The sequence below is a fragment of the Sapajus apella genome, unplaced genomic scaffold (genome assembly GCF_009761245.1).
Source record: "Sapajus apella isolate SASKATOON/1434 unplaced genomic scaffold, GSC_monkey_1.0 scaffold214, whole genome shotgun sequence".
Lineage (NCBI taxonomy): Eukaryota > Metazoa > Chordata > Mammalia > Primates > Cebidae > Sapajus > Sapajus apella.
The window spans coordinates 693,860-709,433 of record NW_022437154.1 but is presented as its reverse complement, the minus strand read 5'-3'; the positions used below and the strand labels follow the sequence as shown (position 1 = coordinate 709,433).

At 46.6% G+C, this 15,574-nt stretch overlaps 1 pseudogene; it reads left to right on the top strand.

Moving 5' to 3' along the window:
- The first annotated feature begins 7,406 nt into the window (after nucleotides 1-7,406).
- Nucleotides 7,407-8,123, top strand: LOC116544375 (annotated as a pseudogene).
- The last annotated feature ends 7,451 nt before the right edge of the window (nucleotides 8,124-15,574 follow it).

Sequence of the window (15,574 nt, the reverse complement as noted above, 5' to 3'; positions counted from 1 at the left end):
TGCTGCCTCCACACTGAATTGCATGGGAGCGGCTCAGCCAGAGGGGACTTAGACTCGTGGTGTGCACAGAGACATGGATGTGGGCTGTGCAGACAGGAGCCACCAATCATGCGCTTGGTCTGCTCTGCCTCTTTTCAGACTCTGGCCATTACTGGAGTGAGGATTGAGGCCTCAGGAGATTCTGCAACCATACAGATATTCTATACCAGATGCCAGGGAACCGCTGAATTCCAGCTAGGTTCCTCCCTTTGGAGGCATTCATGTGACCATTAAAAAAGCAAAAGGATTGCACAACGTGATAAGAATATAGGAGACTGTGGAGGACAGAAGAGGAACCTACCCCAGAATGGGCAATCACATAGGGCTGTCTGGAGGAGGTAACGCTGGAGCTCCTGCAGGAAGGTGCGTGGTAAGGAAATGGGAGTCCAGGAGAGCTACCCTGATGGTTTCCCCCCACATGCAAGGAAAAAACAAAAGTGGGGGCATAAGTATTCATTCTCTTGGCAGATGGATTCAAGCCGTCTAGGAACAGAAGGGGGAAAATAGTGCTCCAGGCCAGGGCCCAGCATGAGCTAACATTGGGAGGCATCTAAGAGCACGGCTCACTGAGAAACTACAAAGAGATGAAGCTAGAGATACAGGCAGAGTCCAGCTCACAAAAGGCCTTGAATGTCATGCAGATTTGGTCCTGCTGGCTCTAAAGGTCAACTGAGGAGTTATAGGGGTTTATAACCAGATTCGTGCTTTCGGAAAGTCACCCTGGCTGTGGCAGCATGGGCTGGGGATGAAGGGGCTGAGGGTGGCAGGGCCACAATGATCCCGGGCAGGAAAATGAGATAGAGTTAGAGCAGCAGCTGTGGGAATAAATGGGATTCAAGATGGGAACAGAGAAGGCACATTTATATCCTCTCCTTCCATTCAACTGATGGACCAGTGTTTTAAACAGTCTAAGCCACAACAGCAAAGAGGCCAGGCTGGGCACAGTGGCTCACACCTGTAATCCCAGCACTTTGGGAGGCCAAGGCAGGCGGATTACCTGACATCAGGAGTTTGAGACCAGCCTGGCCAACATGGTGAAACCCTGTCTCTACTAAAAGTACAAAAATTAGCTGGGCGTGGTGGTGTGCACCTGTAATATTATTTACTCCAAAGGCTGAGACAGGAGAATTGCTTGAACCTGGGAGTCAGAGGTTGCAGCGAGCCAAAATCATGCCACTGCACTCCAGCATGGGTGACAGAGGGAGACTCTGCCTCAGAGAGAAAAGAAAAGAAAGAGAGAGAGAAAGAAAGGAAAGAGAAAGAGAGAGAGAGAAAGAAAGAAAAAGAGAAAAAGAAAGAAAGGAAAGAAAGAAAGAAATGAAAGAAAGAAAGAAGGAAAGAAAGAAAAGAAAGAAAGGAAGGAAGAAGGAAGGAAGGAAGGAAGGAAGGAAGGAAGGAAGGAAGGAAGGAAAGAGGACTGAAGGAAGTCGTTAGCAGACAAGTGATTTCACCTGGAAGATGAAAAGGAGTTAGAGACCTGTGGGGTAGATTAGAGGGCGCAGAAACCCAGAAAATATGCAGAGGGGCTGGAGTCAGCCATCCGCCTGTGAGAACCTCAGGGAGCGTCTGGGCTTCAGCACAGGTATCACAGAGGTGAAGTGAAACGGGGCTGGAAAAGGCAGAATAAATGAAGATCCAGGTGTAGACAGTGTCCCTTCCCTCAAGTCGTGGGTGGAGCCAGGCACTTGCCCCAAGGAAAAAAATCACAGACTCTCTCCAAAGAGAGCTGTGTACACTGCCTGGTGAGATGGGTGTTACTAGTGGAGTGCTCAGTACCCTTGAGGAAGCCCTCCTTACCATGGCATTTAGGAATCCATGAGTGTAATGACTGGTTCCCGCTCTAAGCTCTGCCCACATGCATATAACCCCCTTAAGCCTGTGCACAAAATCCCTTTAGATACGGAAAGACACCAGGTAACCCCACATATTTCAGAAAAGCTTCCAAATTGAAGGAGAAAGAGCCTAAGAAGTCCTTAGAGAACAAGAATCAGAGAATAAAAGATTAAAAAGAAAGAAAATGTGTATCCTCAGGAAAGCTCAAGAAAAGCCTACAACTTTAAAAAAAAAAAAAAAAAACACAAGATGTTAAGAAAAAAGGAACAGAGAAGCAATTACCTTTTTAAAGTTTGTGGTAAATACACAATATAAAATTCACCATTTAACCATTTTTAAATGTGCAATTCAGTGGCTGTATTAGTCTGTTTTCATATTGCTATAAAGGTACTACCTGAGACTAGGTAATTTACAAAGGAAAGAGGTTTAATTGACTCACAGTCCCACATGGCTGGGGAGGCCTGAGGAAACTTACCATCATGGCAGAAGGGGAAGAGGAAGGGAAAGCAAGGACCTTCTTCACATGGTGGCAGGAGAGTATGCGTCAGCGCAGGAAAAGTTACTAGTTATAAAACCAACAGATCAGGTGAGAAGTCATTCATTATTACAGGAAGAGCATGGGGAACACTGCCCCCACACTCCAGTCATTTCCCACCAGGTCTCTTCCTAAACACCTGGGGATTACAATTCAAGATGAGATTGGGTGGGGACACAAAGTCTAACCATATCGGTGGGCATTAAGGATATTCACATTGTTCTAAAACTGTCATCCACAACCATCTCCAGAACTCTTTTTTATCTTGAAAAACTGAACTCTGTACCCATGAAGCAATAACTCCCCAACCCTCACTGTCCCCAATCCTTGCAACCACCATTCTTTCTGTCTCCATGAATTTGACTAATTTAAGTATCTCATGTGACTGAAATTACACAATAATTGTCCTGTGTTACTGGCTTACTTCACGTAGCATAATGTCTTCAAGATTCACTAATGTAGCATGTGTCAAAATTACCTTCTTCTTTAAGGCTGAATAACATCCATGGTATGGGTATATGAAATTTTGTTTATTCATCTGTCTATGGACAGTTATTTCTACCTTTTGGCTATTGTGATTAATGCTGCTGTGAACATGTGTGTACAAACGTAGAAGAAGTAACTTTTTACAATTAAAAATATGATTACCAAAATAAAACTTTTGCTAGACGGCTTGGAAAACAAAATCAATGAAATGTCTAGAATGCAGAATAAAACATCAAAAAGAAAAACATACAAGAGGAGCAATAAAATACTTCAAGGACCGATTCAAGTTCAACATCCAACCAGTTGACACTCTAGAAAGAGAACAGAGAAAAACAAAGGGCAAGGGGTTATCAAAGAAATAATAAAAGAAAATTTCCTAGAGCCATGGGTTAACCATGTTGAAGCCCAGCCATGTGTCATGCACTGTGTGGGTACTGGAGCTACCTACATACAGCTAACACACGGTCCTGCCACGTGGTGCTGAGACGCTTGGGAGGGAGAGACAGAAACCAAATGGTTGCATTAATTAATGTAAAATTACAGATAGAATGCAGAGCACAAAGGAGCCTATTAAAAACTTAGGTCAAGAAAGAGCTTCCTGAAACAGGGACATCCAAGCTCAGAAGTAACCAGGCAGGAGAGAAAGGGAGGAGTTTTGGGAAAAGGGAACAGCATTTGCAAAGACTGTGTGGCCGGAGAGGCATGATGAGTTTGAAGAGTTGAATGAAGAACTGCCTGGCTGGAGCTAAGAAGAGGCTTCCTAGGTGGTGAGCGGGAGGTAAGGGCTGGAGCCAACCATGTCAGGCTCTGAGGGCCCAAGGGAGAAGCCAGGGCTTTTTTTTGTTTTTGGTTTTTGGGTTTTTTGTGTTTTTTGTTTTTTGAGACGGGGTCTCGCTCTGTCACCCCGGCTGGAGTATAGTGGCGAGATCTCAGCTCACTGAAACCTCCGCCTCTCCGGTTCAAGCAATTCCCTGCCTCGGCCTCTCGAGTAGCTGGGATTACAGGCAGCTGCCACCACATCTGGCTTTTTGTATTTTTAGTTGAGATGGGGTCTTACCATCTTGTACAGGCTGGTCTTGAACTCCTGACCTCATGATCCACTAGCCTCAGCCTCCCAAAGTGCTGGGATTACAGGTATGAGCCACCGCACCTGGCCAGAAACTAGGTTTTAGAGATAAAAACAGGTCCCCGCCGGGCGCGGTGGCTCAAGCCTGTAATCCCAGCACTTTGGGAGGCCGAGGGGGATGGATCACGAAGTCAAGAGATCGAGACCATCCTGGTCAACATGGTGAAACCCTGTCTCTACTAAAAATACAAAACATTAGCTGGGCATGGTGGCGCGTGCCTGTAATCCCAGCTACTGAGGAGGTTGAGGCAGGAGAATTGCCTGAACCCAGGAGGCGGAGGTAGCGGTGAGCCGAGATCGCGCCATTGCACTCCAGCCTGGGTAACAAGAGTGAAACTCCGTCTCAAAAAAAAAAACAAACAAAAAATAACAAGTCCCTAGGGAGACAGAAAATGCTTTCTATTCCTTCGGGACACCAAGAAACAAAGCACAAGTTAAATCCTCAGCAGCCGCCCACTTCTCTAGTGCCAGATGGGACTTCCTGCTCCACTGCAAAGAGCTCCATCTGGCCCTGCCCTGTGCAGCACAAGGGGGCAAAGTGAGGCTCAAGCCTGGGAAAAGCTGGGATGCGCTCCTTGGGCTACATCACAGGTGTTTTGGTTTTTAAAACTTGGCTGAAGGACTTGGGTGTCTGATAAGTGAGCAAGAGGAAAGTTATTTGGATTCCTGGGGGCACAGTTAGGCAATTTCACTCTTCCATGTATGAGTGTGGCTGTGATGCACACTGATGCATTCATTTAGCACATCTGATTATTTCTTTAGGATCTATTTCTAGAAATAAAATTTCTGGTGCAAACAGATGGGGCATTTTTAGGGCTTTGGCCCCACAGAGCAGTCGTTCCAGTTTACAACCCCAGCAGTAGATGAGTGTCTGTTTACTCAAACTCTCCCCTGCCCAGCCGTCATTACTACTGTATCTTTCTGATTGCTGCCAGCTCGGCAGGCAAAAAGAGGTATCTTGTGGTTTTAGCTGTATTTCTTCTTCTCCTCCTCCTCCTTTCTTTTTCCTCCTCCTTCTCCTCCTCCTCCTCCTCCTCCTCCTCTTCCTCTTTCTTCCTCTTCGTCCCTTTCTTTTTAAGACAGGGTCTTGCTTTGTCACCCATGCTGGAGTGCAGTAGCTCACTCATAGCTCACTGCAGCCTGCACTCAGGCAATCTTCCTGCCTCAGTCTCCAGAGGAGATGGAACTACAGGTGTGCACCACAATGCCCAGCTAATTAAAAAAAAAAAAACAAACGTATAGAGGGTTGGTTGCAGTGGCTCATGCCTATAATCCACACACTTTGAGAGGCTGAGGTGGGTGGCTTGCTTCAGTCCAGAACTTTAAGACCACCAGGAGCAACATGGTGAATACACAAAATACAGAAAATCAGCTGGGTGTGGTGGTGTGTACCTATCATCCCAGCTACTTGGGAGGCTGAGGCAGGAGGATCGCTTGAGCCTGAGAGGCCAAGGTTTCAGTGAGCCATGATCACGCTGCTGCACACCAGCCTGAGTGACAGAGTGAAACTCTATCTCCAAAAAAACAATTTTTTTGTAGATAGGGGGTTTCACTTTGCTGGCCAAGCTGGTGTCAGACTGCTAGCTCCAAGCAATTCTTATACTTCATCCTCCCAAAGTGCTAGAATTACATTCACAAGTCACTGTGTTTGGCCACATTTTATTTATTACTGTCATGGTTACAGTGATCTCATGTATTTACTGGTCATTTCTACTTTTTTATTTTTTGAAGTGGAGTCTTGCAACCTCTGCCTCCCAGGTTCAAGAGATTGTCCTGCATAAGCCCCTCAAGTAGCTGGGACTACAGGTGCTCGCCACCATGCCTGGCTAATTTTTGTTTTTTAGTATAGACAGGGTTTCACCATGTTGGCTAGGCTGGCCTTAAACTCCTGACCTCAGGTGATCCATCCACCTCAGCCTCCCAAAGTGCTGGGATTACAGGCATGAGCCACCTCACCCAGCCATTTCTACATATTTTTAAACTACATATCCATGCCCTGTGCCCATTCCAATTGGGAATATGTCTTCTTCCTATTGATTTGTACCAAAACTAACCCTCTGTCTGGCATACATTGAATTCTCCCGCTTTATCATTTGCTTATTAATTTTGTTTATGATATTTTTGAATCATAAACAAATCTTTTTGCAGTCACATTTCCAATCTTTCCTTTATGGTTTCTGATTTCCATGTTAAACTTAGGATGGCCTCCCTCGCATTGACATTATACAAATGTTTTCCTCTATTTCATTCTTTTATTTTTTGGTATCCTTTTTTACATTTAACTCTTTATCCCATTTGGAATTTATGTTAGCATGTGGTTTGAAGAAACATCAAATCCTTAATTTTTTCAGCCACATTTATTTATTTCCTCTCCATTTTGAAATCCCAAATGCATCATTTTCTAAATATTTAAAGTATACTTGCAACTTCTGGGCTTTCTATTACATTACATTGGTATATTTTTTATAACTGTTATAGCCGCCCACATTATTTTTTTCTTTCAGCATTCACTTGATTTTTCTCTCCCATTTACCCGTGATTTTAAAAGGAATTTATCAAGTTCACTTCAAATTTATCAAGCTCACTACCACCTTCCCTTCAAACAATTCCTTTAGGACCTTGACTGGAATTTACAAATTAACTGTAAGATAATTTCCCTTGCAATGATCACTGTCCCATCTCCTGGCTTCAACGCCCCACATTAGAGCATGTTTACAATGAGCCAAGGTCAAAGCGGTGCATCCAGCGGGTTCCTGGCTCTGCTGGGAAGCACAAGTGCCTCCCTGTCCCCTGCCCACCCTGCTGGCTTGGGCAAGCCTTGAAAGACCCATTAGCGAGAGGCCATTCCTCCATCTTCATTAACACCTGTGACCTGGGGACCAGACCAGAAGTTCTAGGAAGTGGAAAGGCCTCTCCTCACCTCTTCCCACATATCATGCACTCCCCCCAGCAAAGTGGGGAGCAGCTGCAGATTCACAGTGCCCTGCCCCCACCCCAGCATACGCACCTAAGTTGGAGTCACTGGGGCTTCGGGGAGAGGGAGGGACTTGCCTGCCACACCCTGGGGTCCTGACTGGGTGGAGTTCCCTGGGAGACCAAGAACACAGATGTTCTCATGTTCTTTCTTGATCATATTGACGGCGGGGGGGGTGTGGGTGGGTGCTGAGAAGGTTACTCATGACAGTTTACAAGAGTAAATTACAAGTGAGGATGAGCACAGCTGTCCCACCCGCCGCCTCCTGTTTCCCTCCCCTGCCTACCCCACCCCACTCCCACCTCTACGGCCCTCTATAACTGCGGCGGGTGGACCTTGGTAACTGCGTCCCCGGGGCTTGTTAGATAATAGAAATGTGGCTTTCCAGATGTGGCCGAGCAGGAGGCAGCATCATGGGAGTTGACGTCCGCCACAGCAAGGACCAGAAGGTTCGGAGCAACTAGCCCAAGAGCCAGGATACCCAGCTGAGGCTGTTGGTCAAGCTGTGCAGGCTTCTGGCCAGACGAACCAGCTTCACACTCAACTAGGTTGTGCTGAAGAGGTTGTTTCTGAGTCGCACCAATTGCCACGTCTGTCCCTTTCCTGGACGATCCGGAAGATGAAGCTTCCTGGCCAGGAAAACAAAATGGCCGTGGTTGTGGGGACCACAGTGAATGACGTGCGGGTACACGGGGCATGAACTCTGAAGGTGTGTGCGCGGCGTGTGGACCAGCCAGCCCGCAGCCGCATCCTCAAGGCAGAGGGTCGGGGGTGGGGGCGGAAAGAGCCTCACTTTCGACCAGCTGGCCGTGGACTCCCGCAAGGGCTGCGGCACCGTCCTCCGGCCCTCACAAGGGCCCAGAGGTGTTTCAGGAAGGCCGGGGGAACCACGCACAGCCACACCAAACCCCACTTCCGCTCCCAGGGCCGGAAGTTACAGCGCGCCAGAGGCCAACCCGCCAGCCAAGGCGACAAAAACCAGCCCTGGATCCTGCCCTCTTATTAAAAAGCTTTTGGATGCTGGAAGCAAAAAAAAAGAGAGATGTGGACCCACACTTGTCCTGCTGAGTCAGAAACTTCGTTTTAATCAAATCCCCGTTTGTGTGCACAGGAAAGTTTGAGAAGCCAGGATCCCAAGACTCATCTTAAGCTGGATGGAGCTCACAGCAACCACTGAGATAATCACCCACCCTGGTCTCTCCTCTCCTGGGACAAGCCTGAGCTCAGGAGTAGGGCCTGGGCCCAGGCCAGGGCAAAGCACCAAAGCTTCTCTCAGACACCAGGTGCATCAGAAACCAGCCTTTTCCTGGATCGACTGCTGAGTGGAGTGATGGACAGGCATGAGGTCAGTGTGACACCCACTTGGGTTTCAGTCGTAGCATTGACCCGTACACGAGCTGCGACATGGGACCTCTGTGAGCCTCAGCCAACTTACCTGTCAAATGGCAAGAACTACACCACCTCACAGACCTGATGGGAAAACAGAGGTAATGTTTGTCAAATGTCCAGGACAGCAGCGTGCTCAAGGATAATACTGACGCAGGGCAGGCAAGCCCCAGAATTGGGGTTTAGCCCAGGAGGGTTTTTTGGTTTCTCCCAGGAAAGAATTTAAGGGTGAGCCATCTGTGTTAGCAACTTTTATTGAAGCTACAGTGTCCAGGTGAAGAGGGAGATCCAGGCAGCTCAGATCAACTTCCCCTTTTCATATGTGATTCCTAAAACTGTGAACCGAAACCTTTTCATATGTAATTCCTGAGACTGTAAACTGAGACCCTTTTCATATGTAAAGCTATAAACCTAAGATTCTCCCACGTGTAACATCTAAAGTATAAGCCTATATAAAGGCAGAACTTCTGTTCCTTTGTTAGGGGAGCTGGGTTTTGGACAGATTACCAGTCAAGGCTCCCGGCCGAATAAGCCCTCCTTCCTCCTGTATTCGGTGTTCAAGAGATCTGTTTCCTGTGGCTGCTCCTGCTACACAACAGCAGAGGGACTGCTCCTTGTGGGACAGGGATACCTCAAAGGCAGTGTGCCAAGAGTAGCAGCTCACAGGCAGTTTTGTAATCATATGTATATTCACTTTTTTTTTTTGAGATGGAGTCTTGCTCTGTCGCCCAGGCTGGAGTGCAGTGGTGCAATCTCAACTCACTGCAGCCTTCGCCTCCCAAATTCAAGCGATTCTGTGTCTCAGTCTCCCAAGTAACTGGGATTACAGGTGCACGCCACCAGGCCTGGCTAATTTTTGTATTTTTATTAGAGATGAGGGTTTCATCATGTTGGCCAGCCTAGTCTTGAACCACTGGCCTCAGGTGATCCACTTGCCTCAGCCTCCCAAAGTGCTGATTACTGGTGTGAGTCACCATGCCCAGCCTATATTTACTTTTAATTACGTGCAAATTAAGAGGCAAGAAATTCATGCAGAAATTTACAAATTAAGGGGCAAAAATTAATCAACTTCAATTTGTGCAGAGGAAAATGAGGGAGCAGGGAAGGGGAGCAGTTGTGGGATGGGCAGAAGGGGTTCATGCAGGGACTGGGTCTGTTAATTGGTGTTTGTCTGGAGGAGCAGCAAAGCAAGCTTCTCTATTTTTCTCTGTCCACAGGACAGCAGCTGGCAGTGCAAGTTAGAGCAAGGAGCCCACCAGCTGAGTGTGGGAGTTATTTCCCTGAATGTTTCCATTTCAAGGAGAGACTCTCCTCTAGAGACAGGTCTTGGTAGTGGAAGAGATACAGCTGGAAGAGGGAGAGACAGAATTTACAATTGCAAAGGAACTGCTCTTAAGTGGGGGTGGGGTGAGTGGGTCAGGCCTATTTGTGTCTATAATCAGGTTTTGGCTGGAACAAACAGTGATTCTCCTGGCAGGCTTGAGCTTTCCCGAGCAGACACTTTAAGAGTGGCTAAGGTCAAGGCTGGGCACAGTGGCTCATGCCTGTAATCCCAGCACTTTGGGAGGCCGATGCAGGTGGATCATGTGAGGTCAGGAGTTCTAGACCAGCCTGTCCAACATGGCAAAACCCTGTCTTTAAACAAAAAAAAATAAAAAATAAAATAAAAATAAAAAAATTAAAAGAATGGCTAAGGTCATCCTAGGGATGTGGCCTTGAGCTGTTTAGAAACTATGTTAGTGTTTGTTCAAGTCTTTTAGTAGGGGTGGGGGTTGGGGGTTGGGGGCTGAGCCAAACTACTTGTCCTGAGAATCTTTTCCAGGCCAAAGTTGAGGCCTAGTTGAAAAGAGATCTCAGAGGAGCCTGTCCAAAGTTTGTCAAGAAGAGTCTTTGTCAGTGGACACAAATTTTAGGGGATACTATTCAACCCAGTACATCCCCCCCAATTCTCCCATTTCAGTAAGTGGCTTAATTCATCCAGATATTTAAGTTCAAACCTGGACGTCATTCTTGATTCCTCTCTGTCCTCATGGAAACCACCTTTGCAAAAATTGTAAGAGTGGGAAAATTAATGACAATGAAAAAGATCTGATCTAAGCAACCCCTATCTTGCCTTTAGCCTCCAAACTGCCCTGAGTCATTCCTAGGCTTGCGCCAAGTTAACTTTGGGAGAAATTTACTTTATAGTTTAAGTGATAATAGCTCTTCCCCCAAACTAAACCACCTTTCTAAGCCTAATGAGAGACCACGAGGTTAGGAGGATGAGATAAGCCTGAATTCTGCTACGGTGTACAGAGAAACGATCACTAGATTCCAACTTTCCCAATTACTTCTGTAGACAATACCACTATTGTAGAACCTGAGATTGGCCTTTTGAGATGTATTTTCAGGTTTGCAGTCCTATGGCCCCACCCAGAAGCAGACTCATCATGAAGGAGGACCATTATCCACACCCGTATCATTGCACCCCCAACCAATCAGCAACACCCATTCTCTAGCCAGCCTCCTTCCCCCAGCTGTCTTTGAAAAACTTGCTAGCCTCCAAATTTTGGGGGAGGCTGATTTGAGTAATAATAAAACTCCAGTTTTCCATTTAGCTGGCTCCACCTGGGCAAAACTCATTCTCTATTCCGATTCTTCTGTCTTGATAAATTGGCTCTATCTGGGCAGTAGGCAAGAAAAAAGGATCCACTGGATGGCTACTTCATCCCCACCCCTGCACCACCACACACAGGTAACCACCCAGTGGGTTCACCTTGCTTGCTGCCTAAACAGAGCCAGTTTATCAAGACAAGGGAATTGCAATGGAGAAAGAATAATTCACACATCCGGCTGTGCAGGAGACCCAAGTTTTATTATTACTCAAATCAGTTTCCTTGAAAACTTGGGGATCAGAGTTTTTAAGGATAATTTGGTGGATAGGGGCCCAGTGAATCAGGAGTGTTGACTGGTTGGCTCAGAAATGAAATCCTAGGGAGTCGAAGCTGTTTGTTGTTTTGTTTGCTTGTTTTAGACAGAGTCTCGCTCTGTCACCAGGCTGGAGTGCAGTGGTGTGATCTCGGCTCACTGCAACCTCCAACTCCTGGGTTCAAGCGATTCTCCTGTCTCAGCCTCCCCGAGTAGCTGGGACTACAGGTGTGTGCTACCATGCCCAGCTAATTTTTTTATTTTTAGTAGAGATGGGGTTTCACCATGTTGGCCAGATCGGTCATGAGCTCTTGACCTCATGATCCGCCTGCCTCAGCCTCCCAAAGTGCTGGGATTACAGGCGTGAGCCACCATGCCTGGCCAGAAGCTATTTTCTTATGCTAAGTCAACTCCTGCGTGGGAGCCACAGAACTGGTTGGCAGGTCCAGGTGGGGCCATCTGGTTGTTAGAAATACAAAAACATGAAAAGGCCGATCTTAGGTAGAGTAATTGGAAAAGTTGCCCAAATCTTATGACCTCCAGAATAATGGCTGATGATACTTAGAATTCCAGTCCCTCTCGCCCTAACTTAGTGACTGGTGACCTTTCATTTGTTTTACAACGGTTTAGCTTTAAACTATAAACTAAATGCCTTCCCAAGGCTAGTTCAGCCTACACCCAGAATGAACGCGGGCAGTTTAGAGATTAGAAGCAAGGTGGGATTCGTTAGATCTGATATCTTTCACTGTCATAATTTTCTCAGTTATAATTTTGCAAAGGCAGTTTCACGCACATCCAACATCCAGTCCCCCAGCAAAGCCTCCTGAGAAATTTGTGCATTTCTCTCCATCTCCACCTTTACCACCCAGGCCTAGGCCACCATCATCTCTAGCTTGGACTCCTGTGAGCCTCCTCACTGGTTTCCTGCTCCCACATTGAACCCCTAGACTCTTGTCTTCATCCAGCAGCTAAAACAAGCCAGTTAAAGCAATCATGTCACATCACTCCCCTTCTGAAAACTCCCCAGAAGAAACTCTAAACGTTTGTCCTAGTTTGAAGACCTTCAGTGAGGATTCCTGCCTCGCTATCTCTGTCTAACCATATTTTAGGCTATTCTTCTCCTTGTTCACACTACACCAGTCTCACATACCAAGCCTGTTCCTCTGTAACTTTGCCATCTCCTATTCTGTCTGCCTATGTTATTGTTATCCTGGATTAGAACTGGTGCCTTCTGGTCATTTAGGTCTCAACTCAAATGTCACCTCTTCAGAGAGCTAGGGTACCCCTTCTCTCACCCCACAGCCCATCACTCTGTTTTACTTTCTCTAGACCTATCACCACCACAAGCAGTGGTTAGCCTGTATGTATGTCTGTCTGTCTGTCTGTCTTTTTTTTTCTTTCTTTGTTTTTCTTTCTTTCTTTCTTTTTTCTTTCTTTCTCTCTCCTCTTCTTTCTTCTTTCTCTCTCTCTCTCCTTTCTTCTTTCTCTCTCTCTCTCTCTCTTTCTTTTCTTTCTTTCTTCTTTCTTTCTTCTTTTCTTTCAACAGGGTCTTGCTCTGTTGCCCAGGCTGGAGTGCAGTGGCATGATCTCAGCTTACCTCTGCCTCTAAGGCTCAAGTAATCCTCTGGCCTCAGCCTCCTGAGTAGCTGGGACTATGGCATGAACCATCATACCTGGCTAATGTTTGTTTGTTTGTTTGTTTGTTTGTTTGTTTGTTTGTTTTGGAAGAAATGGGGTTTAACCATATTGCCCAGGCTGGTCTCAAACTCCTGGGCTGAAATGACCCACCTGCCTCAGGCTCTCAAAGTGCTGGAGCTACAGACGTGAGCCACCCGCATCTGGCCCTATTTCTTTACTTGGTCATTATCTCCCCATCTCACACCTCCAACCACACATAGAATGAAGGAGAATAAGGAATTTGTTTTTTTGAGGTGGAGTCTTACTTTGTTACCAGGCTGGAGTGCAGTGGCACAATGTCAGCTCACTGCAACCTCTGACTTCTGCGTTCAAGTGTTTCTCCTGCCTCCTGAGTAGCTGGGACTACAGGTGGGTGCCACCATGCCCAGCTAAGTTTTGTATTTTTAGTAGAGACAGGGTTTCACCATGTTGGCCAGGATGATCTTGATCTCTTGACCTCTTGATCCACCCACCTTGGCCTCCCAAAGTGCTAGGATTACAGGCATGAGCCATTGGGCCTGGCCCAAGAATAAGGATTTTGTTCTGTCCACTACTGTATCCCTAGGACTTAGAACAGTGACTGGGGGCCAGGTACGGTGGCTCAATCCTGTAATCCCAGCACTTTGGGAGGCCAAGGCTGGTGGATCACGAGGTCAAGAGATCGAGACCATCCTGGTCAACATGGTGAAACCCCATCTCTACTAAAAATACAAAACATTAGCTGGACATGGTGGCGCGTGCCTGTAGTCCCAGCTACTCAGGAGGTTGAGGCAGGAGAATTGCCTGAACCCAGGAGGCGGAGGTTGCGGTGAGCGGAGATCACGCCATTGCACTCCAGCCCTGGTAACAAGAGTGAAACGCCATCTCAAAAAAAAAAAAGAAAAAAGAGCAGTGACTGGGACATAGTACAAGCTCAGTTAATATATGTGAATAAAATAATAAAGATGGTTACTCCTTACCCTCCTTTCTGCTGCCTTCCTGCTGAACTGTGTGCAGTGGCTGGTTGTATACCACATCAGCCAAGAGCAGTGTTTATAGTAGAGCTTTTCAGGCATCTCCTCTCTTTCAGATGCATGAATTAGAATTTCTGAGGGAGGGTCCTGGGAATTTTTATTTGGAGGCCACTGCTTTAGATAACCAATAATTAGTTCAGATGAGGGCTTAGCAGAAATGTTTTTTTTTTTCCCCTCTTCAAAATCTTATGGCTGTCTGTGCTCTCGAGAGGACATTAATAGCTTCATCCAATAGTTTCATCCTGGCATGCAGGAAGCACTTAAGAACTATTAGTTGGAAAGAAGATAAAATGAAATAGATACTTAGTTATTACAACTTTCTCTTTTCTTTTTTTTCCAAGACACCAAGGACAAGTAATTATAATTTTCTTTTTTTTTTTGAGACAGAGTCTTGCTGGAGTGCAATGGCGTGATCGGTTCGCTGCAACCTCCGCTTCCTGGGTTCATGCGATTCTCCTGCCTCAGCCTCCCGAGTAGCTGGGACTACAGGCGAGTGCCACCACACCCAGCTAATTTTTTGTATTTTTAGTGGAGACGGGGTTTCACTGTGTTGGCCAGGATGGTCTTGATCTCATGACCTCGTGATCCACCCGCCTCGGCCTCCCAAAGTGCTGGGATTACTGGCTTGAGCCACCACGCCCACCGAGTAATTACAACTTGCTTGATGCAGTAGAAGAATCTCTGATCTGGGAACCGAGAGGACTGGGTTTATACCCCAGTTGTTGCTGCTTCCTAGGGCGGGCAGTCTCTGAGCCCCAAATTTCTTATCTATAAAAAGGGACAAATAGTACTTAGACAATGAAGTTGTTTCATTCATTCATTCATTCATTCAAATATTTATTACCTTCTGCATTCTAGGACCGGACCAATGCCCAGGTGATATAGAAATGAACAAGAGGCTGGGCGTGGTGGCTCATGCCTGTAATCCCAGCACTTTGGGAGGCCTAGGTGGGTGAATCGCTTGAGGTCAGGAGTTTGAGACCAGCCTGGCCAAAATGGCAAAACCCTGTCTCTACTAAAAATATAAAACTTAACCGAGCGTGGTGGTGGGTGCCTATAATCCCAGCTACTCGGGAGACTGAGGCAGGAAAATCTCTTGAACCCAGGAGATGGACGTTGCAGTGAGCCAAGATCACGCCAGTGCACTCCAGCCTGGGTGACAGAGTGAGACTTCATCTCCAAAAACAAAAAAAAAGAGAAACAGGAGACAGTCATCGTGAGAAATAATGATATATGTGTCCCCAGAAACAGAAGTGTCCCACCCTCTTCCTGCATGTAGCTGTGGTCTCAGTGAGGTCCCAGAGCAACAGAGGAGAAAGGACCTGTTCTGATACAGCATCTCATGGAACTTTATTTAATTCATGATGCCTCTAGCCTTACGGGGACAGGCATGAGACATCCCAAGCCAGCTCAAAGAAGTTACTTTCTTCAAAACTTATGTAGAATAAGTTTACTTTCTGTGCTACCAATCTTCATTCACTCATCCATACAAGTATTTACTGAATATTCACTACTATTCCTATGGGGTGCTGTGCAGCTGGTGAAGGAGGTTGCCATTTGCAGTAAAAGAAACACTGGAGGCAGGGCGTGGTGTGGAA